Source organism: Mobula birostris, chromosome 5 (genome assembly GCF_030028105.1).
Source record: "Mobula birostris isolate sMobBir1 chromosome 5, sMobBir1.hap1, whole genome shotgun sequence".
Taxonomy (NCBI): Eukaryota; Metazoa; Chordata; class Chondrichthyes; order Myliobatiformes; family Myliobatidae; genus Mobula; species Mobula birostris.
The window spans coordinates 204,533,625-204,559,360 of record NC_092374.1 but is presented as its reverse complement, the minus strand read 5'-3'; the positions used below and the strand labels follow the sequence as shown (position 1 = coordinate 204,559,360).

Sequence of the window (25,736 nt, the reverse complement as noted above, 5' to 3'; positions counted from 1 at the left end):
GCTCATTCAGGTTCAAGTTTAATTGTCATTCAACCACACATGAATACCTGCACCACGAGGCTCACTCGTCTCTGCGCTGAACTGAGGCTGTGGACTGCAACTTACGGGATCCTGGATCAGCTGCAGTGATGACTGGCTTCGCGGCCGTGGACTCACTTCTGTGAACTTCCGTTCTGAATGTTATTTGCTTACTTTTATTGTATGGATGATTTGTTTTATTTTCTGCGCATTGGGTGTTTGACGGTCTTCTTTTGAAATGGGTTCTATTGGATTTCTTTGTTTTGTGGCTGCCTGTAAGGTGAGAAATCTCAAGTCGTATATGGTATACAAACCTTGATAATAACGGTACTTTGAAATTTGAATACCCATGAATAAAGCCAAACAAAACAATGTTCTTATAGAACATAGAACATAGAATAGTACAGCACAGTACAGGCTCTTCGGCCCACAATGTTGTGCTGACCCTCAAACCCTGCCTCCCATATAAGCGGTCTCTTAAACTTCAATAGTGTATCTGCCTCCACCACTGACTCAGGCAGTGCATTCCACGCACCAACCACTCTCTGAGTGAAAAAACCTTCCTCTAATATCCCCCTTGAACTTCCCACCCCTTACCTTAAAGCCATGTCCTCTTGTATTGAGCAGTGGTGCCCTGGGGAAGAGACGCTGGCTATCCACTCTATCTATTCCTCTTATTATCTTGTACACCTCTATCATGTCTCCTCTCATCCTCCTTCTCTCCAACTAGTAAAGCCCTAGCTCCCTTAATCTCTGATCATAATGCATACTCTCTAAACCAGGCAGCATCCTGGTAAATCTCCTCTGTACCCTTTCCAATGCTTCCACATCCTTCCTATAGTGAGGTGACCAGAACTGGACACAGTACTCCAAGTGTGGCCTAACCAGAGTTTTATAGAGCTGCATCATTACATCGCGACTCTTAAACTCTATCCCTCGACTTATGAAAGCTAACACCCCATAAGCTTTCTTAACTACCCTATCCACCTGTGAAGCAACTTTCAGGGATCTGTGGACATGTACCCCGAGATCCCTCTGCTCCTCCACACTACCAAGTATCCTGCCATTTACTTTGTACTCTGCCTTGGAGTTTGTCCTTCCAAAGTGTACCACCTCACACTTCTCCGGGTTGAACTCCACCTGCCACTTCTCAGCCCACTTCTGCATTCTATCAATGTCTCTCTGCAATCCTTGACAATCCTCTACACTACCTACAACACCACCAACCTTTGTGTCGTCTGCAGACTTGCCAACCCACCCTTCTACCCCCACATCCAGGTCGTTAATAAAAATCACGAAAAGTAGAGGTCCCAGAACAGATCCTTGTGGGACACCACTAGTCACAATCCTCCAATCTGAATGTACTCCCTCCACCACCACCCTCTGCCTTCTGCAAGCAAGCCAATTCTGAATCCACCTGGCCAAACTTCCCTGGATCCCATGCCTTCTAACTTTCTGAATAAGCCTACCGTGTGGAACCTTGTCAAATGCCTTACTAAAATCCATATAGATCACATCTACTGAACTACCCTCATCTATATGCTTGGTCACCTCCTCAAAGAACTCTATTAGGCTTGTTAGACACGATCTGCCCTTTACAAAGCCATGCTGACTGTCCCTGATCAGACCATGATTCTCTAAATGCCTATAGATCCTATCTCTAAGAATCTTTTCCAACAGCTTTCCCACCACAGACGTAAGGCTCACTGGTCTATAATTACCCGGACTATCCCTACTACTTTTTTCGAACAAGGGAACAACATTCGCCTCTCTCCAATCCTCCGGTACCATTCCTGTGGACAATGAGGACATAAAGATCCTAGCCAGAGGCTCAACAATCTCTTCTCTCGCCTCGTGGAGCAGCCTGGGGAATAGTCCATCAGACCCCCGGGACTTATCTGTCCTAATGTATTTTAACACCTCCTCTGCTTAATATCAACATCTCCAGAACATCAACCTCACTCATATTGTCCTCACCATCTTCAAGTTCCCTCTCATTGGTGAATACCGAAGAGAAGTATTTATTGAGGACCTCGCTCACTTCCGCAGCCTCCAGGCACATCTTCCCACCTTTATCTCTAATCGGTCCTTCGTTCACTCCTGTCATCCTTTTTTTCTTCACATAGTTGAAGAATGCCTTGGGGTTTTCCTTTACCCTACTCGCCAAGGCCTTCTCATGCCCCCTTCTTGCTCTTCTCAGCCCCTTCTTAAGCTCCTTTCTTGCTTCCCTATATTCCTCAATAGACCCATCTGATCCTTGCTTCCTAAACCTCATGTATGCTGCCTTCTTCCACCTGACTAGATTTTCCACCTCGCTTGTCACCCATGGTTCCTTCACCCTACCATTCTTTATCTTCCTCACCGGGACAAATTTATCCCTTGCGTCCCGCAAGAGATCTCTAAACATCGACCACATGTCCATAGTACATTTCCCTGCAAAAACATCATCTCAATTCACACCCGCAATTTCTAGCCTTATAGCCTCATAATTTGCCTTTCCCCAATTAAATTTATGGGGCCAAAGTGCAAAACATAGCATCAACAGTCATACACAACAGAAAGCACATACAGTCACACAAAAAATATAGTCCAAGTCCCTAAGTCCATGAATGTTGCAGCGTCTGCAGTCAAACACAATAGAGCTTGTTTTCTGTCGAGGGTCAGTGCCACAACAACTTCAATGCCTCTCTCCTGGATGACTACAAGCAGGCAACACCACAGATTTGAGACCTAGTCTTTCGAGGCCATGCAGCTTGAGACCTAGTCCTTGCTATGATCGAGGCCATGCAGCTTGAGACCTAGTCCTTGCTATGATCGAGGCCATGCAGCTTGAGACCTAGTCCTTGCTATGATCGAGGCCATGCAGCCTCCCCGCAGTCTTTCTCACAAATAAACCAGAGAGCCCATCTTGAAGCATTCCATGAGACCATAAGACCACAAGACATAGGAGCAGAATTAGGCCATTCAGCCCATCGAGTCTGCTCCACCATTCCATCACGGCTGATTTAATATCCTTCTCCACTTCATTTTCCCACCTTCTCCCATCATCTTTGACACCCTGATTAATCAGGAACCCATCAGCCTCTGTCATAAATATACCCAATGACTTGTCCGCAAGCAATGGTTTCCATGATTCACCACCCTCTTCCACAGGTACGTAACAGTGGAACGCAGCCTCAGTCACAGGGGTTCTGGGACAGCAAGAGGCCGAGCATAGGCTGGTCAGAACCCCTTTTTGGAGTGGGTGGAGACAACTTCACCAACATCATAGGGGTCAGGTTGCAGATTTTCCATTTACTTCCCTACAGGTCCACAAGGAGAAGTCCACAGTACTGGAATCTCAGACTGCAGAGTTTACCGGGGGTGGGGGGGGCACGGTATCGTGTTCAATTCTGGTTACCTTATTATAGGAAGGATGTGAAACTCTAGCGAGGGTGCAGAGGGGATTTACCTGAGGGCTGCCTGGATTAGAGGATTGGTATAGCGAGCTAGGGGTTTTCTCTTTGGAGCGAAGGAGGATGAGAGGTGACTTGATTGGGTGTACAAGAGGAATAGATTGAGTGGATAGCCAGTGCCTTTTACTCAGGGTGGGAATGGCTAACATGAGGGGACATAATTTTCAGATGACCGGAGGAAAGTATAGAGAGTACATCAGAGGTAGGTGTTTTATACAGAGAGTGGTGGTTAAGTAGAACGCCCTGCCAGGGGTAGTGGTACAGGCAGGTACATTAGGGACATTTAAGAGACTCATAGATTGGCACATGGGTGATAGGAAAATGGAGGGTCATGTGGGAGAGAAGCTTTAGCTTGATCTTGGAGTAATTTAAAGGATTAGCAAACGAAAGTCCTGTACTGTGCAGTAATGCTCTGTGTTTTATGTTCTGTACCCTGCTGATTCCAGATGCACAGTTGGCCGACTTAACAAACTGTAAGGAAGTCTCTCCTTTGAGCTAGTACAGACGAGGCAGTGATTTCCAAGTAGATATCTCTCCCTGGCTCAGAGAAAGTCAGGTTCTAGGTCAAGGTCCCCAGAGAGCCAGTCAGCTGTGCAGCTCCAAACAGTGTTCTGTGTTCTCATGTTTTTCCACAACTGACAATCTGTTACTGTGATTATGAGTCCCCAAGGTGAGACCAAGAGGAACCAGCAGGGCTGCGATGTTGGGTTATGGAGTTCACACAGCATTCCTGCTGGCCTAACTACCTATGACCTAGAGAGCTGAAACTGTACGAGCGCCTCTACTACTTGATCATGTCCTGTCAGTCACCTTACGTACAGATACCCCTGTGCCTAGCCTAGCCTCACGTTATGGACATACAATCAATCCATGTATGTAAGCCATCTTATGTATTTATATTTATTGTGTTTTTTATAATTGTTTTCTTTATCTTATTGTGAGTTTTTTTTTGTGCTGCATCAGATCCTGAGTAACAATGATCTTGTTCTCCTTTTCACGTGTGTACTGGAAATGACATTAAACGATCTCGAATCTTGAGCAGAGTGACTCACCCACATTTGGCGTGCTCGACCCTCAGCACCACGGCCTGGTATGGAAACAACAATGTCCCAGTCCACCGCCCCCCGACCACTGAGCACACTTTCGCGGGCCACTGCCAGAAGAAAGCACCACCCAGACCAACGCCCCCTTCTCACTGCGTCATCGGGCAGGAGGTACAGGAGGCTCAGGTCTCTCATGCCGGGCTCAGGAACAGTTATTATTCTACACCCATCAGGCTCCCGAACTGCATGGGTAACTTCACTCACCGCAGCTCCGAACAACCTTCAGACTCATTTTCAATGACTACAATTCATCTTCTTGGGATTATATTTTAGTTATTTGCACATTTTATCTTCTGTTGCACATTGGTTGGTTGTCAGTCTTTGCTGGTGTATATATTTTCATTCATTCTATTCTACTTTAAAAAAATCCTGTAAATGCCTGCAAAAAAATGAATGGTAGCACATACACACTTTGATAATATGCCACCCTAAACTTTCCCTAAACTCAAGGGAAAACCTATTCAACCTTCTCCTATAACCTAGTTTCTCAAGTCCCAAAGGTAATAAAGATAAGAAGTTAATTTAAGGAATGAGTGTTTTTTTGGAAACTGCTTAACAGAGAACAGAATAATGGCACAGATTAGGTATCGTAATTCTCTGGTGCCACACACCTGGATTAACAGAGATACACACATTGTACTGGAGGAACTCCACAAGTCAGGCAGTACCTACGGAGAGGAATAAGCTTTATATGCTTTGGGCCAAGAAACTTCAGCTACAAGTCATCTACTGTTTCTAGTGCATTCTCCTCTCCATCAGTGAGATTGTTGTCGAGCACCTTAGCTCTGTCCACCGTAAAAGGGAAGATTTCTCAGTGGCCACCCACTTCAGTTGAACTTCCCATGTGGCTAAGTGGTTAAGGTGCTCATCTAGTGATCTGAAGGTCGTTAGTTCGAGCCTTAGCTGTGGCAGCGTGTTTGTGTCCATGAGCAAGGCACTTAACCACACATTGCTCTAGTGTCTGTGCGAGGAGTGGCGCCCCACACAGACTTCCAATCTGCTCCTTGTAAGGCATGAAAATGCCCGACCCAGGCCTCTCATGGTCTGAGTCGACGTTCCCTCCCCCTCCCATTCCCATTCTGACATGTCGGGCCACGGCCTCCTCTACTGCTACGATGTGTACACGCTCAGGTTGGAGGAGCAAAACCTTATATTCTGTCTGGATAGCCTCCAACCTGATGGCATAAACATTGATTTTTCCATAATTTCTCCCCCACCCCTTTCCCCATTCCCTATTCTGGTTCCCCTCTCACCCCTTCTCTTCTCACCTGCCCATCTTCCCTTTCTCCCATTCGTCCACTCCTGTCTCCTATCAGATGCCTTCTTCTTCAGCCCTTTACCTCTTCCGCCAATCATCTCCCAGCTCCTTACTTCATCCCCCCACCCACCTGACGTCACCTATCACCTTCTAGCCTGTACACCTTCCCCTCCCTCCCCACCCTTCTATCCTGGTTCGTCTCCCTTCCTTTCCACTCCTGATGAAGTGATTCAGCCCAAAACGTTGACTGTTCGCTTGTTTCCGCAGATGCTGCCTGACCTCCAGCATTGTGTGTGTGTGGTTTTGGATTTACAGCATCTGCAGAATCTCTTGTGTTTGTGATTTAAGTTCCCCTGCTGCTGTGCTGAGTTAACGATTCAGATTCTGCATTCCCAGACCAGTACCATAGCTCACCGCTGCTGCATTCTGCAAACCGCTCAACAGAGAACAGAATTGAAGCAGGTTACAGCACAAGTCAGGTGGCAAAATTCTCTGGTGCCAAGCACCTGGATTATCAGGCAGCCAGGCCAGGGAACTCAGGACAAAATCCTCATGGTGCACACTGGGAAGGAGTGGGGTCCATTTTGTTGCCCCCTGCCCAGAAGAAGGTGGCCAAAGACAACATAACACCATGGGACACAGGAGCAGAATTAGGCCATTGAGTCCATTCAGTCTGCTCTACAATTTGACCGTGGCTGATTTAACCTATTCTGGTGCCTTCCCCCCATTACTGTTCCTTTGATGCCCTCACTAATCAAGAACCTGTCAACTTCTGCCTGAAATATACCCAACGACGCGGCCTCCGCAGCCATTTGTGACAATGTATTTGCCGCCATTTGGCTAAAGAAATTCCTCCTTATCTCTGTTGTAAAGAGACATCCTTCTATTCTAAGCCTGTGCCCTCAGGTCCTAGACTCCCCCACTATAGGAAACATCCTCTCCACGTCCACTCTACCTGTGCCCTCTGGTCCTAGACTCCCCCACTATAGGAAACATCCTCTCCACATCCACTCTATCTGTGCCCTCTGGTCCTAGACTCCCCCACTATAGGAAACATCCTCTCCACATCCACTCTATCTGTGCCTTCTGGTCCTAGACTCCCCCACTATAGGAAACATCCTCTCCACACCCACTCTATCTGTACCCTCTGGTCCTAGACTCCCCCACTATAGGAAATATCCTCTCCACATCCACTCTATCTGTGCCCTCTGGTCTTAGACTCCCCCACTATAGGAAACATCCTCTCCACATCCACTCTATCTGTGCCCTCTGGTCCTAGACTCCCCCACTATAGGAAACATCCTCTCCACATCCACTCTATCTGTGCCCTCTGGTCCTAGACTCCCCCACTATAGGAAACATCCTCTCCACACCCACTCTATCTGTGCCCTCTGGTCTTAGACTCCCTCTATATAGGAAACATCCTGTCCATGTCCACTCTATCTTGGCCTTCAACAGAATACTCAATAGGTTTCAAATTAAAGTCCAAGGTAAATTTATCAAAGTACATACATGACACCATATACAATCCCAAGATTCATTTTCTTGTGGGCATACTCAATAAATCCAATAACCGTAATAGAATCAATGAAAGACCACATTCAACAGGGTGGACAACCAGTGTGCAAAAAACAACAAACTGTGTAAATACCAAAAGAAAAGAATTAATAATAAATAAGCAATAAGTATGAGAACATGAGATAAAGAGGTAGATGTCCACAGATCCCTGAAAGTTGCCTCACAGGTAGATAGGGTAGTTAAGAAAGCTTATGGGGTGTTAGCTTTCATAAGTTGAGGGATAGAGTTTAAGAGTCGCGAGGTAATGATGCAGCTCTATAAAACTCTGGTTAGGCCACTCTTGGAGTACTGTGTCCAGTTCTGGTCGCCTCACTATAGGAAGGATGTGGAAGCATTGGAAAGGGTACAGAGGAGATTTACCAGGATGCTGCCTGGTTTAGAGAGTATTCATTATGATCAGAGATTAAGGGAGCTAGGGCTTTAGTCTTTGAAGAGAAGGAGGATGAGAGGAGACATGATAGAGGTGTACAAGATATTAAGAGGAATACACAGAGTGGATAGCCAGAGCCTCTTCCCCAGGGCACCACTGCTCAATACAAGAGGAAATGGCTTTAAGGTAAGGCGTGGGAAGTTCAAGGGGGATATTAGAGGAAGGTTTTTTTACTCAGAGAGTGGTTGGTGCGTGGAATGCACTGCCTGAGTCAGTGGTGGAGGCAGATACGCTAGTGAAGTTTAAGAGACTACTAGACAGGTATATGGAGGAATTTAAGGTGGGGGGTTATATGGAAGGCAGGGTTTGAGGGTCGGCACAACATTGTGGGCCGAAGGGCCTGTACTGTGCTGTACTATTCTATGTTCTATGTAAGAGTCTTTAAAAGTGAGTTCATAGGTTGTGGGAATATTTCAGTGATGAGGCAGATGAACATAACTAAAGTTATTCCCTTTGGTTCAACGGCCTGATGGTTGAGAGGTAATAATTGTCTCTGAATCTGGGGGCGTGGGTCCTGAGGCTTCTGTACCTTCTTCCTGGTGGCAGCAGTGAGAAGAGAGCATGGGCTGAGTGGTGGGATTCCCTGATGATGGATGCTGCTTTCCTGGGGCAATGCTCCACGTAGATGTGCTCAGTGGTAGGGGAGGGTTTTACCTGTTATGGACTGGGCTGTATCCACTACTTCTTGTAGGAGATTCCATTTTTGGGCATTGGTCTTTCCATACCAGCCAATCAATTATACTCCCAACTGCACACCTATAGAAGTTTGTCAAAGTTTTAGATGTAATGCTGATTATTTGCAAACTCCCAAGGAGGTAGAGGCACTGCCGTGCTTTCTTCATAATTGCACTTGCGTGTTGGGCCCAAGACAGGCCCTCTGAGATGTTAACGTTGGGGAGTTTAAAATTACTGGCCCTCTCACCCGATAAGGACTGGCTGATGGACCTCCGGAATCCTCCTCTCGAAGTCAATGATCCGCTCCTTCGTCTTGCTGATGCTGAGTGAAAGCTTCTTGCTGTTGTACCACCCAGACAGGTTTGCAAGTCTCCCTCCTATCTGCAGTTTTGTCAGCTCCTTTGATTCGGCCTATAACAGTGGTGCCATCAGCAGACTTAAAGATGGTGTTGGAGCTGTGCTTTGCTGCACAGTTATAAGTGTAAAGCGAGTAGAGCAGGGGCTAAGCTCACAGCCTTGTGGTGCACCTGTACTGATGGATATTGTGGAGGACTAGATGTTGCCAATGCAAAACTGACGGGGGCATGCAAATGAGGAAATCAAGGATTCAATTGCACAAGGAGGCATTGAGGCCAAGGTGTTAAATGAGATCCCCCTCATTCTTATAAACTCCAGAGAGTAGAGGCCCAGAGTTATCAAATGCTTTCTTTCATTTCTGGGATCATTCCCATGAACCTTCTCTGGATCTTTGAGGACATTTTTCTTAGACAAGGGGCTCGATATCGCTGGCAAAGGGTAGAGATGAGACACTCATCTCCTTGGCTCTATCTACCTGAAATATCCTAAGCCTAGTAGGTTAATTGGTGATTGTAAATTGCCCTCCTGTGATTAGGCTAGGATTAACTTGGTGGGTTTCTGATTGGTGCTGCGTGATAGGCACTCAACATCAGTAAGACGAGAGAGTTGATTGTGGACTTCAGGAAGGGTAGGACGAAGGAACACATACCAATCCGCATAGAGGAATCAGAAGTGGAGAGAGTGAGCAGTTTCAAGTTCCTGGGTCTCAAGATCTCTGAGGATCTAACCTGGTTTCAACATATTGATGCAGCTATAAAGAAGGCAAGACAGTGGCTATACTTTATTAGGAGTTTGAAGAAATTTGATTTGTCTACTAAAGCACTCAAACTTCTAGAGATGTACAGTGGAGAGCATTCTGACGAACTGTATCACTGTCTGGTATTGGGAGGTGGAGGGGGAGGTGCTACTGCAGGACTGAAAGATGCTGCAGAAGGTTGTAAATTTAGTTGGCTCCATCTTGGGTACTAGCCTACAAAGTACCCAGGACATCTTCAGGGAGCGGTGTCTCAGAAAGGCAGTGTCCATTATTAAGGACCTCCAGCACCCAGGGCATGCCCTTTTCTCACTGTTACCATCAGGGAGGAGGTACAGAAGCCTGAAGGCACACACTCAGCGATTCAGGAACAGCTTCTTCCCCTCTGCCATCCGATTCCTAAATGGACATTGAACCCGTGAACACTGCCTCACTTTTTTAACATATGTTACTTCTGTTTCTGCACAAGTTTTAATCTATTCATTACACATATACTGCAAATTATTTATTTATTTTTCTTCTATATCATGTATTACATTGAACTGTTGCTGCTAAATTAACAAATTTCATGACACATGCTGGTAATAATAAACAGGATTCTGATTCCGATTCTGGTATGGAAGCTGCAAGATTGGACAGTACAAACTACAGAGAGAGTCACTGGGGTCTCCCACCCCCCCTGCTTGTGACATTTACCGGCTGCGTTGCAGACAAAATGCCTGAAGCATTGTTGAGGATCCTCACCCACCCGTCCCACAATCTCTCTGACCCAGACCCATCGGGAAGGAGGTACAGAGCATCAGGACTAGGACTGCCAGACTGGGTAGAGTTCTTCCCTCAGGCTGTGAGACTAATGAATACCCTGCCACCCCCGCAGCCTCGTCATAAGGACAGCCAGCTCTTTACTGTGCTGTGCACTACACATGCATTTTGAATTATGTTTTATTAACTGACGATGATATTTTGTTTTATGCGCTCTGATGTATGCTTTGTGGGTGCAGAGTGGTGTGGCAGATTGCTGTTTCGCTTGGTTGCACTCTATACACAGCGCGTACCGACAGATGGCAATAAACGTCGAGAAGGCTGCATCTACCACGTTTTATGTCTCACTCTGAAGAAGCTTTGGATCAATATTAACAGATCTAACAATGCAGAATAAGGCACAAGGGCAACATGTAGGTAAACAATGAGGTGGAAGATCATATTGATTTAGATTTTGAAGTCAAGGATAACTAATAATTTTGCTGAATTCCTTTCTCTGGACAGATAAGCACAAGAGATTCTGCAGATGCTGGAAATGCAAAGTAACGCACACAAAATGCTGGAGGAATTCAGCAAATCAGGCAGCATCAATGGAGTGGAGTAAACAGTGGACAATTCTGGACAGGTGATTTAACGGGTGATAAAGGTAGTAGAGCAGAGCTTTGTTTGTTCTTATACATCAAGACATACAGTGAAATGTGTTGGTATGTCAACAGCCAACGTCGTCTGAGGATGTGCTGGGGCAGCCTGGGAGCGCTGCCACTCTTCCACCACCCACGTACCGTGATCACAACTTACCAACCCTAAACCGTGCGCACTTGCAAAGTGAGAGGAAATCGGAGCACCTGCAGGAAACCCATGCAGTCACGGAGGGAGTGTACAACCTCCCTACAGATGCGGCAGGAACTGAACACCGATCAGCGATTTCTGGTGCTGTGAAACATTACAGTAACCGCTACACCACGTAGACTGGAGTAAATTGATGCTTTTTCAGTGAAGTGACAAAGAACTGAAGTAGCGTACAATCATTTCTCTGAAGGAGGTGTTTTGCAGAAGCTGAATTTCAAGACAAACTAACTATTCTATCGCTTCATACAATGCAATCAGGAATGAATTTAGCTCCACGTCTGGTCCCAGAGCCAAACTCGAATAGGCTGCAAAATTGAAGCTAGTATCAGTCTTGGCAGCTGAACAATGGCTGCTGGCATCAGAACATCATGAGCTCAGTTTAGAAGGTCAACCTTGAAGGTCAGTGTGGGGATAATAGCAGCATTCTTTGCAGTGTGGAGGAACAGAGGGAGCTTGGGGTTCACATCCACAGATCTCTCTGAGCTGCCACATGAATTGACAAGATCTTAAGGCCATGAGGCACAGGAACTGAATTAGGCCATTCAGCCCATCGAGTCTGCTCTGCTATTCCATCATGTCTGATTTATCATCTCTCTCAACCCCTTTTCTCCTGCCTTCTCCCTATCACCTTTGGTATCATTAATAATCAGGAATCTTATCACCCTCCGTTTTAAATATACCAAATGACTTGGCCTCCAAAGCCATCTGTGGCAATGAATTCCAGATTCACTAAACTTTGGCTGAAGAAATTCCTTCTCATCACATAGTAAATTGTGATCGTGGTTTGTGGGTGCTTCTCATCTCTGTTCTAAAGGGGCATCTTTCTAATCTAAGCCTGTGTCCTCTGGTCTTAGTCCCCCCATTACTGCAAACATCCTCTCCACATTGACTCTCTCTTGTCCTTTCAATGTTCAATAAGTTTCAATGAGATTCACCCCCCCCCCCCGTTCTTCTAAACTCCCAGAGCCATCAAGTGCCCCTCATATGTTAACCTTTCCATTCCTGGAATCGTTCTCATGAAACTCCTCTGGACCCTATTCAGTGCCAGCACATCCTTTCTTAGATAAGGGTCCCCAAACTGCTCACAATGCTCTAAGTGATACCTCACCAGTGTCTTATAAAAAGCCTCATCATTACATCCTTGCTTTTGTATTCTAGTCCTCTGAAAACGAATGCTAACATTGCATTTGCCTTCTTTATCACTGACTCAACCTGCAAGTTAACCTTTGGGTAACCTTAGGATACGCCTCTGGACTCTAAATTTGCTCCCCTTTAGAAAATAGTCTGTGCAGCTATTCCTTAACTGAAGTGCATGCCCATACACTTCCCAACACTATATTCCATTTGTCGCTTCTTTGCCCATTCTCTTCATCAGTATAAGTCATTCTGCATACTCTCTGCTTCCTCAAAACTACCTTCCCCTCTACCTATCTCTGTATAATCTGCAAACCAAGTACCTCAATCAAATTGCTCTGGAGTTTGTCAATGTGATAAAATATCACCCAACTATCTTCTCTAAGTTCCCCTTGTAATTAACAATTCTAATTTCCAAATATTTAATCGTCTGCTTCACGTACGTTCTGCAGGCCGTGGTACCATCTACAACATGCACTGTGGATAACTCTGATAAAACTGCCCAAACCAGCACCCCTACCAACAATGTCAATTCCATGAGGGCCTCCCGCAGGCTTCCCTTCATCAGACCATGAGACATGGGAGTAGAATAGGGGCATTTGGCTCATCAATTCTACTCTACCATTCCACAATCTTCTCAACCCCATTCTCCTGCCTTCTCCCTGTAACCTTTGATGTCCTGATTAGCCAAGAATCCATCAACTTCCATTTTAAATATACCAAATGACTCGGTATCCACAAACATCTGAGGCAATAAAGTTCACAGATTCATCACGCCCTGGCTAAAGAAATCCCTCCTCATCTTTGTTCTAAAGGAGGACATAAATAATCTTCCAGAAATAGTAGGGGACAGAGGGTCCAGTGAGATGGAGGAACTGAGCGAAATACATGTTAGTAGGGAAGTGGTGTTAGGTAAATTGAAGGGATTGAAGGCAGATAAATCCCCAGGGCCAGATGGTCTGCATCCCAGGGTGCTTAAGGAAGTAGCCCAAGAAGTAGTGGATGCATTAGTGATAGTTTTTCAAAATTCGTTAGATTCTGGACTAGTTCCTGAGGATTGGAGGGTGGCTAATGTAACTCCACTTTTTAAAAAAGGAGGGAGAGAGAAACCGGGGAATTATAGACCGGTTAGCCTAACGTCGGTGGTGGGGAAATTGCTGGAGTCAGTTATCAAAGATGTGATAACAGCACATTTGGAAAGCGGTGAAATGATCGGACAAAGTCAGCATGGATTTGTGAAAGGAAAATCATGTCTGACGAATCTCATAGAATTTTTTGAGGATGTAACTAGTAGAGTGGATAGGGGACAACCAGTGGATGTGGTATATTTGGATTTTCAGAAGGCTTTTGACAAGGTCCCACACAGGAGATTAGTGTGCAAACTTAAAGCACACGGTATTGGGGGTAAGGTATTGGTGTGGGTGGAGAGTTGGTTAGCAGACAGGAAGCAAAGAGTGGGAATAAACGGGACCTTTTCAGAATGGCAGGCGGTGACTAGTGGGGTACCGCAAGGCTCAGTGCTGGGACCCCAGTTGTTTACAATATATATTAATGACTAGGATGAGGGAATTAAATGCAGCATCTCCAAGTTTGCGGATGACACGAAGCTGGGTGGCAGTGTTAGCTGTGAGGAGGATGCTAAGAGGATGCAGGGTGACTTGGATAGGTTGGGTGAGTGGGCAAATTCATGGCAGATGCAATTTAATGTGGATAAATGTGAAGTTATCCACTTTGGTGGCAAAAATAGGAAAACAGATTATTATCTGAATGGTGGCCGATTAGGAAAAGGGGAGGTGCAACGAGACCTGGGTGTCATTATACACCAGTCATTGAAAGTGGGCATGCAGGTACAGCAGGCGGTGAAAAAGGCGAATGGTATGCTGGCATTTATAGCGAGAGGATTTGAGTACAGGAGCAGGGAGGTACTACTGCAGTTGTACAAGGCCTTGGTGAGACCACACCTGGAGTATTGTGTGCAGTTTTGGTCCCCTAATCTGTGGAAAGACATCCCTGCCATAGAGGGAGTACAGAGAAGGTTCACCAGATTGATTCCTGGGATGGCAGGACTTTCATATGAAGAAAGACTGGATGAACTGGGCTTGTACTTGTTGGAATTTAGAAGATTGAGGGGGGATCTGATTGAAACGTATAAGATCCTAAAGGGATTGGACAGGCTAGATGCAGGAAGATTGTTCCCGATGTTGGGGAAGTCCAGAACGAGGGGTCACAGTTTGAGGATAGAGGGGAAGCCTTTTAGGACCGAGATTAGGAAAAACTTCTTCACACAGAGAGTGGTGAATCTGTGGAATTCTCTGCCACAGGAAACAGTTGAGGCCAGTTCATTGGCTATATTTAAGAGGGAGTTAGATATGGCCCTTGTGGCTACGGGGATCAGGGGGTATGGAGGGAAGGCTGGGGCAGTGTTCTGAGTTGGATGACCAGCCATGATCATAATAAATGGCAGTGCAGGCTCGAAGAGCCGAATGGCCTACTCCTGCACCTATTTTCTGTGTTTCTATTTTCTATGTAAAGGGACATCCTTCTATTCTGATACTGTGCCCTCTAGTCCTAGACTCCCCCACTATAGGAAACAATTCTCTCCACATCCACTCTATCTGTGCCCTCTGGACCTAGATTCCCCCACTATAGGAAACAATTCTCTCCACATCCACTCTATCTGTGTCCTCTGGTCCTAGACTCCCCCACTATAGGAAACATCCTCTCCACATCCACTCAATCTGTGTCCTCTGGTCCTAGGCTCCCCCACTATAGGAAGCAATTCTCTCCACATCCACTCTATCTGTGCCCTCTGGTCCTAGACTCCCCCACTATAGGAAACAATTCTCTCCACATCCACCCTATCTGTGCCCTCTGGTCCTAGACTCCCCCACTATAGGAAACATCCTCTCCACATCCACTCTGTCTGTGCCCTCTGGTCCCAGAATCCCCCACTATAGGAAACATCCTCTCCACATCCACTCTTGGCCTTTCAATATTCGATAGGATTCAGTGAGATTTCTCCCCCCTCAAGAATCAAGGATGGACTGTATTTGCCATGTATTAGAATGTGTTGGTTAGGGTGGGGCATGCAACAAAAAACAATAACATTCAACAATTATAAAGAATAAAGATCATATAAAAATAAAGTTTGAGGTTAAAGTATGGATGTTGAATAAAATGTGCATAGGTACATAAATATCAGCATGTATTTACATTGGAAACAAGATGAGAAACAGTCTTTATAGTGCGGTCCAGTGATCAGGGTAGCAGATAGAGGGGGTGGAGGCTAACTAGAATAGTTGATCAGATTAACTGCTCGGCCGAAGAAACTTTTAACATGGTGTCGGGTTTATGTTTCGATAGCCCTATAGCGCTTTCCAGAAGGGAGCTTTTGGAAATGGCCGTTTGCTGCGTTGGTCGTGCCCACGATGGCTTTTCCTGCCCGGACACATACAAGACCCGCAGTGATGGTAGATGTCCATCTTTCCTGCTGACCTGACAGCTCACTGAGGTTCTCGTACATTGTCAGTGGATGCTGCACGCAAACCAGACCTTAATGGCTGACGTGAGGATGCTCTCTGTGATGGGGGTGTAGAATCACACCAGTATGTTCTGGGGAAGGTGGAAATTTACCAACTGCTGCAAGAGGAGCTTCCTCTGCCGGGACTTTTTAGTTAATGGTCCTCCTACATGAGGTCCTGTGAAATGAGATTGAGGAATGGACTTTATTCATCCAAGTACATTGAAACATACTGTGAAATGTGTCATGCAACATGCCCGAGGACGTGCCAGAGGCTGTCACACATTCCGATGCCAACACAGCCTGCCCACAACGTTTGGGAGAACAGCACAGAACACGATAAGCAACAAAACAACAGCAGCAAAACTCGCCCTGGTTGTGCTTCCCAGCCATGGGCAATCCTCCAAGACAGTCCATATTCTTTGGCTTCCAGCTCCAGGGGCCTTGCCAAGATTCGCAGACCGGAGGCTCCATCAATACTGATACCCAGGAGCCTGAACAACGAAACAGTGCTGGCTGCAGAGTTGTTGATGATGGGTGGCTGGTTGGACAGGAGACACGTTTCTCCTGAAGTTGACGTGCATCTCTATCGGTCTGAGGGCATTGGCTGTTACTTCAATATTGCTGGAACCCAGTCTTACAGCATCATGGTGCAGACAATGTGGACCACAGTAGTCCAAGACCGTGTCACACTATCACTTTCTTAAGGGCAATTAGTATTGGCAATGAGTACTGGCCTGGCTAATGATGGCCGCATAGCCGTCCAAAACCCAACCGTGCAGTAGTTGAAAGTAGATGTATTAACCAAGTACATAAATGTCACCACATGCTACCCTGAGATTCATTTTCTTTCGATGTACCTATCCAAACTTGTCTTAAACACTCTCACCACCCTCTGAGTGAAGAGTGTCCCCTGAGGATCTCCATAAATAACTCACCTTTCACCCTTACCCTATGAACTTCAGCATAGTCTCACCCAATATCCGTAGGAAAAGCCTGTTGCATTTACCCTATCTATAATTTTGTCAAATCACCACTCATTCTCCTTTGCACCAGGGAATAAAGTTCTGACCTGTTCAACGTTTCCTTTTAACTCAGGACCTTGTTCAGCCAACATCCTTGTAAATTTTCTTAGTACTCTTTCAATCTTATTGACATCTTCCCTGTAGGTAGGTGACCACAACTTTGTTTTTATTTTCTTTGGGATGACAGATGCCTGTGAGTTTCGCCTCCAATGTACTGGCATCTTGGCACAGTGAACTGTACCCCATCCAGCAGGTCACCCTAGACTGAGACGCTTTGTGTAAAATTTGTACGAAATTGGACCTGCTTCTGAAACTGGGCTCCTGAAACGATCTTCTAGACGGGTTCCCAATTAATAAGGAATTCGTGACCTCAGTCTTCTACATGATCTAGCTGTGAGATATTCTCCTGGCTAGACTACCTGTTACCTCTCTTTGTAAATTGGCTGGACCTGGGCACCAGGAGAGGAATTCTTTTACTGGGTTAGGGGGGCCTCATCATTCCGAACTTAAACATCATCTCTTCAAACCTGCTCAAAGTTCAAAGTAAATTTATTATCAAAGAACACATATGTCACCATATACAACCCTGAGATTCATTTTCTGGAGGGCATTCACAGCAAATACAAGAAATATCAACAGGGTAAATGAAATACTGCACCCAACAGGACAGACAGACAAGCATTGTGCAAAAGACAACAAACTGCGCAATTGCAGAAAAAAACAAACAATAAATATCGAGAACATGAGATGAAGAGTCTTTAAAAGTGAGTCCATAGGTTGTGGGAACAGTTCAGTGATGGGGTGAGTGAAGTTGAGCAAAGTTATCCCTTCGGGTTCAAGACCCTGTTGGCTGAGGGGTAATAACTGTTCCTGACCCTGGTGGTGCGAGTCCTGAGGCTCCTGCACCTCCTGCCTGATGACAGCAGTGAGACGAGAGCCTGGCCTGGGTGGTGGGGTTCTTGTGGCTTTCCTGCGACAGCACTCTGTGCAGATGGGCTCAGTGGTGGGGAGGGCTTTACCCGTGATGGACTGGGATATATCCATTACTGTTTTTGCTTACTTAATCTTCCTAAACAAATCTATATTCTAAGCCCAATCACACACTCAAGGTTTGAGGAACAACTTCTTCCCCTCTGCCATCAGATCTCTGAGCAGACCATGAACCCATGAACACTACCTGACTATTTGGCTCCCTTTCATATTTCTGACTGTGACCATAAGGCATAAGAGCAGAATTAGGCCATTCAACCCATTACGTCTGCTCTGCCATTCCTGATGATGTATTAACCCTCTCAATCTCATTCTCCTGCCTTCTCCCTGAAGCCTTTGATCCCTGCTAATTAAGGAACTGTCTTCTTCTGCTTAAAATATACCCAGTAACTTGGCCTCCACAGCCTTTTGTGGCAATAAATTCCACAGATTCACCACCAGCTGGCTAGAGAAATTAGAAACATAGAAAATAGGTGCAGGAGTAGGCCATTTGGCCCTTCGAGCCTGCACCGCCATTCAGTACGATCATGGCTGATCATCCAACTCAGAACCCTGTACCTGCCTTCTCTCCATACCCACTGATCCCTTTAGCCACAAGGGCCTTATCTAACTCCCTCTTAAATATAGCCAATGAACTGGCCTCAACTGTTTCCTGTGGCAGAGAATTCCACAGATTCACCACTCTCTGTGTGAAGAAGTTTTTCCTCATCTCGGTCCTAAAAGGCTTCCCCTTTATCCTCAAACTGTGACCCCTCGTTCTGGGGACTTCTCCAACATCGGGAACAATCTTCCTGCATCTAGCCTGTCGAATCCCTTTAGAATCTTATACACTTCAATAAGATCCCCCCTCAATCTTCTAAATTCCAGCGAGTATAAGCCTAGTCGATCCTGTCTTTCATCATATGAAAGTCCTGCCATCCCAGGAATCAATCTGGTGAACCTTCTTTGTACTCTCTCTATGGCAAGAATATTTTTCCTCAGATTAGGGGACCAAAACTGCACACAATACTCCAGGTGTGGTCTTACCAAGGCCCTGTACAACTGCAGTAGTACCTCCCTGCTCCTGTATTCAAATCCTCTTGCTATAAATGCCAGCATACCATTTGCCTTTTTCACCGCCTGCTGTACCTGCATGCCCACTTTCAAATTCCTCCTCATCTCTGTTCTAAAGGGACGTCCCTCTGTTCTGTGATTGTGCCCTTTGGTCCCAGATTATTGTAATTTACAGCATTTTTAATATATTCCACCGCATTTCTGCCACAAAACAAATTTCACGGTCTATGCCAGTGACAACCTGATCCTGGTTCCGGGTATTTATGAGGTGGAGCAGGTTCACGGGAGACAAAAAGAGAAGTGGGAAACTGTATTTACATCTGATCAGTGCGGCTTCATTTTCCCAAGGCAGCCTGTCTGTGCTGGGTCTTTCAGATGGGCGTCACTGTGTTCAACAAGAGGTTGGGGTGAGGGCCTCCAAATGATTAGCAACAGTTTCCACCATGTTTGACCCCATATGGAAACAATATGCATCTTGGCAGCCTTGAGTATAGACTTCATGTGTCTTATTTTGGCCAGAAATGTATCGCATAATAGTCTCTGGAAACACACACAGACAGTTATTGAACACAGCAACGGATGACATCAGTCAATAATCGGGTCAGCTATACAGACTCATGACTATTCTCTGGAGAGGCAAATGTTTTACATAATTATTTCCGATGAGCTTCAACAAGTCACATCACACACCAAATATTAAAATCTATTTGTTCTGGCGAAAGCATAGGATGATATCACCAAGGCTCACGATCGGAGAAGACTGTAGAAAGCTGCAAACTCAGCTAGTTCCACCAGCATCCAGGACAACTTCAAAGGGCGATGCCTCAGAAAGGCAGCATCCATCATGGAGGACACCCATCACCCAGGACATGCCCTCTTCTCACTGCTACCATCAGGGAGGAGCCCGAAGACACACTTTCAACGTTTTATGGACAGCTTCTTCCCTTCTGCCATCAGATTTCTGAAAGGGCAGTGAACACATGCTCACTACCTCATATATGTATATTTCTTACTTCAATTTACAGCTTTTATTATGTGTATAGTTTTATTGTGTATAAGATGATGAGAGGCATTGATCGTGTGGATAGTCAGAGGCTTTTTCCCAGGGCTGAAATGGTTGCCACAAGAGGACACAGGTTTAAGGTGCTGGGGAGCAGGTACAGAGGAGATGTCAGGGGTAAGTTTTTTACGCAGAGAGTGGTGAGTACATGGAATGGGCTGCCAGCAACAGTGGTGGAGGCGGATGCGATAGGGTCTTTTAAGAGACTTTTGGATAGGTACATGGAGCTTAGAAAAATAAAGGGTTATGGGTAAGCCTAGTAATTTCTACGGTAGGGACATGTTCGGCACAGCTTTGTGGGCTGAAGGGCCTGTATTGTGCTGTAGGTTTTCTATGTTTCTATAATTATATGTTGCAACGAACTGCTGCCACAAAACAACAAATTTCATGACCTATGCCGGGTGATATTAAACCTGATTCTGACCATCTGATTCTCACCATCTTAAAAGGCAACAGCTGAAAAAGGCGTTATCGGTCTGTGAGGACTCACATCAGCACATGCCCTCTCCTCATTGCTACCATCGGAAAGGAGGTACAGGAGCCTGAAGACACACACTCCACATTTTACAAGTACAAGTTTCGTTCCTCTTCAGCCGTACACATGAACACAGCCAAAGGAAACATCAAAATTCCAGGGCCAACACAGTACCAACAGCACAAGGCACATGTAGCACAAATAATGATGACAGAAAACATAATCACACAAAACAATAAAATAGCCCAAGTCCCTGAGTGTCACCTCTGCAGACAGATGGTGCACGGGGGCGCTGTTACCGAGAGTGCTGCCTTCTTCCTGGAAGATATTTTAGGAACAGCTCCGTCATCACTGCCGCCAGACTTCGGAATGGCTCATGAACCATTTGTCTTCTTTTTTTTCAAAGGTTCAAAAAACTTTATTGTCATTCTAACCGTACATCAGCTCCGCAGGGCAGAATGAGACAGCGTTTCCCAGGAGCAGTGCAATCATAACATAACAAATGCAACACTAAATAATAAACATAACAATAAATAGTAAAACAGAACAGCCACATGTCAATTAAAGTCAGTTATAAGTGTCCAGTGCAAGTTAAAAGTGTCCAAAGCAGAGTCAGGTGGAGCAGCTATTTAGCAGTCTGACTGACTGTGGGAGGAAGCTGTTTAGTAGCCTTGTGGTTTTAGTTTTGATGCTCCTGTAACGTTTGCCTGATGGCAGAAGAACAAACAGTTCATGGAGTGTGTGTGAGGGGTCTTTAATGATGTACCGTGTCTTCTGGAGGCATCGACTCTGAAAGAGGTCTTGGACAGAAGGTAGGGAGACCCCAGTAACCTTCTCTGCTCCCCTAACTACCCTCTGCAAAGCTTTTTTGTCGACATCACTGCAGCTGGAGTACCAGGTTGTGATGCAAAAGGTCAGCACACTCTCAACCACGCCTCTGTAGAATGTAGTTAAGATGTTGGTGGGGAGTGATGCTTGTTTAAGCTTCCTCAGAAAGTGCAATCTCTGCTGGGCCCGTTTCACAAACCCAGTGGTGTTCCTGGACCAGGTGAGATTGTCCGCGATCTGCACCCCAAGGAACTTGATGTTTTCCACTCTCTCCACTGTGGAGCCGCTGATGCTGAGGGGTGTGGGCTCAGGCTGAGACCGTCTGAAATCGACAATCATCTCCTTGGTTTTGCCCCATTTATATCTCTTTTATATTTCTTATTGTAATGTATAGAAATCACTCGTGTGTTGCCTTACATTAAAAAAAATTCCATTAAGATGGCGGTTCTCTTGGGCCAAATGGGTGGCATTATCTTTTTTAAATACATTTTTTATGATCACAAGACCCTGCTGGACATTAAGAGCTTGAAGTCCTGCGACGTCTACCCCATCGGCAAGTTGCCGTTGGCAGAGAAACTGAGGGAGTTGGACTTGGTGAGAATCGTGCTGCTGCCTGTGCCAGCGAGACGCTGGAATGGGCACACGAAGGTGGTGTGCAGTCTGACAGAGACTGGTCATCTTCGTCGTTTTTCTCGCGATCGCCAGAACCTGTTGCACATCGTTAACGTGGAGTGCTGCAAGACCCACTCACAGATTTAAGTCATAGTCATAGTCAGTCATACTTTATTGATCCCGGGGGAAATTGGTTTTTGTTACAGTTGCTCCATAAATAATAAATAGTAATAGAACCATAAATAGTTAAATAGTAATATGTAAATTATGCCAGTAAATTATGAAATAAGTCCAGGACCAGCCTATTGGCTCAGGGTGTCTGACCCTCCAAGGGAGGAGTTGTAAAGTTTGATGGCCACAGGCAGGAATGACTTCCTATGACGCTCTGTGTTGCATCTCGGTGGAATGAGTCTCCGGCTGAATGTACTCCTGTGCCCACCCAGTACATTATGTAGTGGATGGGAGACATTGACCAAGATGGCATGCAACTTGGACAGCATCCTCTTTTCAGACACCACCATGAGAGAGTCCAGTTCCATCCCCACATCACTGGCCTTACGAATGAGTTTGTTGTTGCTGTTGGTGTCTGCTACCCTCAGCCTGCTGCCCCAGCACGCAACAGCAAACATGATCGCACTGGCCACCACAGACCCGTAGAACATCCTCAGCATCGTCTGGCAGATGTTAAAGGACCTCCGTCTCCTCAGGAAATAGAGACGGCTCTGACCCTTGTAGACAGCCTCAGTGTTCTTTGACCAGTCCAGTTTATTGTCAACTCGTATCCCCAGGTATTTGTAATCCTCCACCATGTCCACACTGACCCCCTGGATGGAAACAGGGGTCACCGGTACCTTAGCTCTCCTCAGGTCTACCACCAGCTCCCCCCCCCCACTGTTTAACGGCAGACAGTGGGGGGGGGGGGCGGGGAGCAGTGTGGCATCGGTTGTTGCGAGGTCTAGGCCTCAAGCCACAGTGTCGCCTGGTTGTAGCTGCCCAGGAGCGAGGCACCAGAGTCATTGTGCTCCACTGGAGGCACAGCGTGCAGGCTGGGGTCAGTGCTGCCCTCCAGTGTTCGCTCAGCAGAAGACAAGCTGCATTGCATTCCACTGCAGACTGCTACAACATTCATGGACTTGGAGTATATATTTTTGTGTGTGACTGTATTTTTCTGCCATCTTACACATGCTTGCTATCTATATGTGTTTTATGTTGTGTGTGACTATCGGTACTGTGTCTTCAACCTTGACCGCGGAGAAATGCTGTTTCATTTGGCTGTATTCATCTGTACTCATGTATTGTCGAACGACAATTAGACTTCAACTTGCACTGCTGTTGCAGAGTGACAGAAGTCAGTGGTAACAAACTTGGTTTTCGATCTGAGTTGCTAGTCTAATAACTGATTCAGAACACTGTCTAATCCAAATGCTGCCAGGCCTTTATTAACAGAAATCAGACCAGTAACAGGAGGCTCTGCAGATGTGAGGATAAACAAGGATGCTGACACTTCTGGAGCAGTGTCCACTGTCTGGCAGAGGAGTTGCTAAGCTCTGGTACGGGCTGAACGTGGGTGGCGGGCGCCAAGCCGAAAGCGAGGGGCAAGCCTCTGCTTGGCTGATTTAAGCACAGGACCAGATTGCAAAGGTCGGGGTGTTGGGGCCAGAGGTGTGAGGCAGGTCTGTGTTCAGCTCACCGTTCTATGAGCTTTACTCATCTCTGCATTGAACCGAGGCTGTGGCCTGCAACCAATGGACCCTTGCACCGGCTGCCGAGGCGAGCTGGCTTCGTGGCGGTGCACTCAATTCCGTGAACTTTAGTTCTGAGTGTTACTTGTTTACTTTTCATTGTTTGCCCAATTTGTTTTTTTCTGCATATTGGGTATTTGACAGGGTTCTTTGTCTTGTGGCTGCCTTCAAGAAGGCAAAACTCAAGGTTGTGTAGCATATGCGTACTTCAATAATAAATGTACTTTGAACAAAGTCTGTCCTGTCAATGTGGTATAGGAGAGCCCCTGGCCATTATTCTCTAGAAGGACAGGAGAGCTTTTCACCTACATCCTGGCTGATATTTATCCCTGAAGCAATATTTCTGAAGACAGTATCAGTCTAGACCTTTCACCCTGCTGTTTGTGGGATCTTGCCATACGTAATTTCCCTGTTGGTGAATGGAGGAAAAGATTCTGCAATTACAAGCAAGCATATGGACTTTGCACATCCATACTCACATCGTTCTACAGGGGTGCAGTAGAGAGCTTTCTAACAAGCTGCATCACTGCTGGGTAGAGGATGTGCACTGCCTCAGAGAGGAAGGCTCTACAACAGGCTGTCAAAACTGCCCAACGTATCACTGGCACCAGCCTACCTGTCATCAAGGACATATTCATAGTCATAGTCATACTTTATTGATCCCGGGGGAAATTGGTTTTCGTTACAGTTGCACCATAAATAATAAATAGTAATAAAACCATAAATAGTTAAATAGTAATATGTAAATTATGCCAGGAAGTAAGTCCAGGACCAGCCTATCAGCTCAGGGTGTCTGACCCTCCAAGGGAGGAGTTGTAAAGTTTGATGGCCACAGGCAGGAATGACTTCCTATGACGCTCTGTGTTGCATCTCGGTGGAATGAGTCTCTGGCTGAATGTACTCCTGTGCCCACCCAGTACATTATGTAGTGGATGGGAGACATTGTCCAAGATGGCATGCAACTTGGACAGCATCCTCTTTTCAGACACCGCCGTGAGAGAGTCCAGTTCCATCCCCACAACATCACTGGCCTTACGAATGAGTTTGTTGATGCTGTTGGTGTCTGCTACCCTCAGCCTGCTGCCCCAGCACACAACAGCAAACATGATAGTACTGGCCACCACAGACTCGTAGAACATCCTCAGCATCGTCCGGCAGATGTTAAAGGACCTCAGTCTCCTCAGGAAATAGAGATGGTTCTGACCCTTCTTGTAGGCAGCCTCAGTGTTCTTTGACCAGTCCAGTTTATTGTCAATTCGTATCCCCAGGTATTTGTAATCATAATACAGAAAGGTGACTGAAAAGGCCTGTAATATCATGAGGGTTTCCATACACCCTGCTCATGGACTGCTTGTCCCACTCGCAGGCTACATAGCATCCAGATCAGGACCAGCAGGCTCAGGAGCTACTTTCCCCAAGCGGTAAGGCTGATCAACACCTCCCCCCACTAATCCACCCTACACACCCCCAAGCACCACTACTTTATCATCGTCTCCTGTCAGTCACCTTATGTACAGACACTCTCATGCCCCATATCACCTTATGGACGTACAATCTATCTATGCATAAAGTATTTATATTTATTGTGGTTTTTAAAATGTTCATTCTTGTGTTCTTTATCTGCTGTGTGTGTGTTTTTTGTGTTGCATCAGATCCACATTAACAATTATTTCATTCTCCTTTACACGTGTGTACAGGAAATGACATTAAACAGTGTTCACTCCTGATCTTGAAGTGAAAGGAACTTGGGAGTTTTTAAGAATGAGTTCTGGTAACTTTGATGGTTATTTGCAATTCCAGGGATTCAGAAAGCATTGACAGGAGTATCACATTGGAGACACAAAAAGCTCCTATTGAGGTACACTCAGCTTCCTGTCTGGTGAAGATTGAAATAACAATTTAAAGATTTAAAATTAGCTTTGCTGCTCACAAATATACTGAAACATCCAAACGTTCAGGGAAATGTGTCATTTGTGTTAACGACCAGCACAGTCTGAGGATCCACCGGTTGGGCAGCCCACAAGTGTTGACATGCTTCTGGCGCCAATATAGCCTGCG

The 25,736-nt window shown here is 45.9% G+C and overlaps 1 protein-coding gene across 8 annotated transcripts in view; it reads right to left on the bottom strand.

Annotated features, from left to right (window-relative positions):
- LOC140198299 (tenascin-X-like) overlaps positions 1-25,736 on the bottom strand; it is a 225,612-nt gene that overhangs the window by 183,035 nt on the left and 16,841 nt on the right. Inside the window, exon 1 of one of the 8 annotated variants that reach the window (XM_072259365.1) lies at positions 48-155. The exons of the other annotated variants lie outside the window; for them this stretch is intronic. The gene's annotated coding sequence lies outside the window, so the exon portion shown is untranslated. Of the gene's footprint in view, positions 1-47; positions 156-25,736 lie in introns of those variants that run through there. 8 annotated transcript variants of the gene reach the window in all.